The 4,311-nt window shown below is 46.0% G+C and overlaps 1 pseudogene; it reads left to right on the top strand.

Annotated features, from left to right (window-relative positions):
* Positions 1-3,621: 3,621 nt before the first annotated feature.
* Positions 3,622-3,739, top strand: LOC124778521 (annotated as a pseudogene).
* The last annotated feature ends 572 nt before the right edge of the window (positions 3,740-4,311 follow it).

Here is a 4,311-nt window from a genome sequence, read left to right as displayed (position 1 = left end):
GATGTCAGATGTTGAATACCATTGGCCTTGCAGAATGACTGAAATTCTGCGGACATGAATTGTGGGCCATTGTCGGAAACAATAGTCTGTGGAACACCTTCAATGCAAAAGATAGCAGATAACGCTTGGATGGTGGCAGATGACGTCGTGGAAGACATCCGGACAAAAAAAGGAAAATTACTGAAAGAATCTACTACAACCAAGCATCGAGCATTCCAGAATGGACAAGCAAAATCTATGTGTAAGCGTCGCCAAGGGGAAGTGGCTTTTGGCCATGCAAAGAATTTCCGCGCTGGTGCGGATTGTTGTTCGGCACACGCCATGCAAGAAGAGCACATTTTCGTAATTGCAGTATCGATGCCGAACCAAGTACAGTGCTGACGAGCAAGTTCTTTCATTCTCACTATACCCCAATGTCCTTGGGGAGAAGCCGTAAGACAGAGGTCTGCAACGAACGTGGGACCACGACCCGGGACTGATCATTATCAGAACGCAACAGCAAAACACCACGTCGAACAAAAAGTCTCTCCTTGTAAGCAAAAAATCGGCGATCCAACGGATCCTCGATCCGTGACTTTGACAAGGGCCATTGAGTAGCAACAAAACGCAAAACGGTAGCAAGGACAGGGTCAGCAGCTGTGGCTGTAGCGCCTTGCTAGGTCGTAGCAAATGACGTACCTGAAAGCTATGCTAACTATCGTCTCGGCAAATGAGAGCGTAGTTGTCAGTGATCCATCTCTGGCTAAGTCGGCTGTACAACTAGGACGAGTGCTAGGAAGTCTCTCTAGACCTGCCGTGTGGTGGCGCTCGTCTGCAATCACTGACAGTGGCGACACGCGGGTCCGACGTATACTAATGGACCGCGGCCGATTTAGAGGTTACCACCTAGCAAGTGTGGTGTCTGGCGGTGACACCACACAAGCCGAGCGCGTACAACGCTCGTTGCTTTCACAAAAAATCACATTGGAATATGGTGCACTGATGCAAGGCAAGCGTGTCTAATGCTCGTTGCTTTCACACTGAATATCGGGACAAACTAAGTTTCTTGATATAAAACGAGTGGGTGCAGTGTTCATTGCTTTGCCAAACAAGTACGTTATCTCTGTAATAGATCACTGTGCACAAGAACAACGCCGACTCAGTGAAGTGTATCATTTGGGAATACAACCGATGATATTCGTTTCTAAAGGGCCATCTAACAGGGACAAGTAGCAGGACAGATTCCAGGATCTTGAAACCTAAGTTAAATCTGAGATTAACTCTTATTTATTTGCACTAATTATTGACATAATACACAATGAGATTAACAGGTACCGAAGTTCTGTATAGTTAAATTAAGTTACAAAGTGACGCTGACACAGTAAGAAGTACCAAAAAACCGCGGAAAAGCTGCATGGCGAAGTAAATAAGTAACAATTTTCACGGAATGTGGATTGCATTATCACAATCGCACTGTTTACATTTTCATATATGGCAACCGTGCGCCAACCAAAACTAAACGGCACCTGAGATGATGCTCTCCCCACGGAGTCCCAGAATAGAGCGCCCAGTGTCCAAGTTCACCACACTCAACTCCCTACTCCCTTACAACTGTACATGGAGGAGATGCCGTTGTCAAAGTGACGGGTGAGAATTGTTACTAAGTTCGTGAGAAAACAGGGAGAAGTACACATAATTTCCATTCTTTTGTGTAGAAGAAATACATTTTTCAACACAAAGTTAGCGCTCAGCCGAAGAAGTATCTTCATCATTGGTCAAACTTACGCATGAGGAACACTGTCCAGAGCGATGCAGTAGAATTGACTGAACCAAATTTTTAAACACAAGAGACTCCGCCCTGCTGGCGAGATGGTGGTGTGGCATCTCAACCTTTGGAGTCGGGCAGAAAAGAAGAAACGCCTTACTCGATGCTTCTACGGAAGCTGTAGGGTAGGCACGGTGCACAGCGACCCGAGTGATGCAGGCGCCAGTCCAACTCGCTATGGCCACAGACCAGTTCTGTGAACTGCCCATTCCCTCACAGCAGGCCTACCATGGAGAGCGCAGGGCAGCTTTCTCAGACGCTGTTGCTGTATACTCACTAGATAACTACGAAAGAGCTACATAAAAATAAAATTGTATCACACAGCGATAAGTGAGATTAACGTAATATGATGACTGTGCAGTTACGTCAACACTTCACTCCCCAGAAATTGAATTAAAAGATAACTCTCAGCGAAGCAAAATTCTTTCGTTACAAAGTCGGGCAGCTGCAACTAACTCAAAAATCCTCTATGCTTATGGTACCTTAAGTTAATACATAGATTATTTGTGTTAGCGAAAGAGTAGCTACGATAGGAATCTTTCTTCTGCGTACATGTTTACAAAAATGATTCACGGCTTGGGTTGTGGTGCAGGCTTGTTGTAATAAACAATTGCCTTGACAGACTTAAAAATTAACGAAAATTTTATCCTAAATAATGTGAAAATTTGTTAGTGTACAACATGAAGAATTATTGAAAAAAGATTTTACTTTCTACTTTTCCCGGACAAATTTAAAAAAGTATATTTCCGCACATCATGATATTCTGATCATGCCTAAAGTTCTTCCATAATACACTCTAAGGTGAAAGAAAACACACATCACGAAGGAATTAGCCAAATGGGAAGGAAATCTGTAGATGTGAAGTACGTGTACAGACATACAAACGATTGAAGTGTCGGAAAAATTGGATGTTTTACTCAAGCGGAAGAGCATCACAGAGTGAGCAAGTGAGTAGCGCACTGGTCCACCTCTGGCTGTGATGCAGTCAGTTATTCAGCACGGTAGTGATTGGTGAGGTTGTTGGGTAGTCTCCTGAGGGATATCGCGCCAATGTTGTCTAATTGGTGCGTTGGATCGTCCAAATCCCGAGCTGGTTGGAGGGCCCTGCCAACAATGCTCCAACGGTTCTCAATTGGGAAGAGATCCAGCGAGCTTGCTGGCCAAGGCTGAGTTTGACAAGCACAAAGACAAGCAACAGAAACTCTCTCAGTGTGCGGGCGAGCATTATCTTGTTGAAATGTAGACCCAAGATGGCTTCTCATGAAGGGCAACGAAACAGGGTATCGAATATAGTCGACGCAGCTCTGTGCTGTAAGAGCGTCGCGAATGCAGCCAAACCTGTCCTGCTATGAAACAAATGACACCCCAGACCACCAGTCGTGGTTGTCGAGCGGTGTGGTGGACGACATTCAGGTTGGCATTCCACTGCTGTCCAGGATGTCTTCAGACACGTCTTCGCAGGTCATTTCGAAGCGGTACTCATCACTGAAGACTCTAGTCAACGATCTTGCAGGCTGAATGTCCTGATAGTACTGTAGAATGGAGTTTTGGTTTAAAGAGGTCAATGGTAGTTGGTGCAAGAGGCTCTGTGAACTCATCTTCCTTTCTCTGAGCCGCCTATTAATGGTCTTCGTGGTCAATAAGGCACCAGATGCTCTGAGCACCTCACTGGCAAACGCTCGGGCTTAACTGCTATCGTTTCCCAAGGCCGATCGCTCCTATCCAAATACAGAGTGATTTGCCGATTATTCCAACTAGCTTCTTTGAGCCCAGGTGTACATTCTCTCTCAAATGCTGACATCTGTGTACATTTTTCGGCCAACGGCCTTGCCGCAGTGGTAGCACCGGTTCCCGTCAGATCACCGAAGTTAAGCGCTGTCGGGCTGGGCTAGCATTTGGATGGGTGACCATCCGGTCTGCCGAGCGCTGGTGGCTAGCGGGGTTCACTCAGCCCTTATGAGGCAAACGGAGGAGCTACTTGATTGAGAAGTAGCGGCTCTGGTCTCGAAAACTGACATATACGGCCGGGAGAGCGGTGTGCTGACCACACGCCCCTCCATATCCGCATCCAGTGACGCCTATGAGCTGAGGGTAACACGGCGGCCGGTCAGTACCGTTGAGCCTTCATGGCCTGTTCGGGAGGAGAGTGTACATTGTTCACACACCTGTCTGTGATACATAATTTCTGTCCAACTGAGTACACGACGTGAAATTCGCATAGACTTTATGCCATGGTATCGACATGTTCCCTGTTTACTAACCTTGACATTTGCGAAGAAAAATTACGCTGTTGCGTCACATATTCATCAGTCAGCCACCAAAGTTTACAATTTTCCATTTCCTATGGGTAACGCACTAACTGGAATAATTCGGTATGATTGCTTGCATAGGAGAGAGAGGTGGGCCTCCGAGTCAACTGACTTGCTCAGTATGTGAAGCTATTTCTCTTGAATAAATCATGAATTTTTTTCTGAAATTGTAATCGTTTGATGAAGGGAGGAAGACGT

Source organism: Schistocerca piceifrons, chromosome 2 (genome assembly GCF_021461385.2).
Source record: "Schistocerca piceifrons isolate TAMUIC-IGC-003096 chromosome 2, iqSchPice1.1, whole genome shotgun sequence".
NCBI lineage: Eukaryota > Metazoa > Arthropoda > Insecta > Orthoptera > Acrididae > Schistocerca > Schistocerca piceifrons.
Note: the sequence above shows the minus strand (reverse complement) of the source record. Positions and strands in the feature narration are given on the sequence as shown.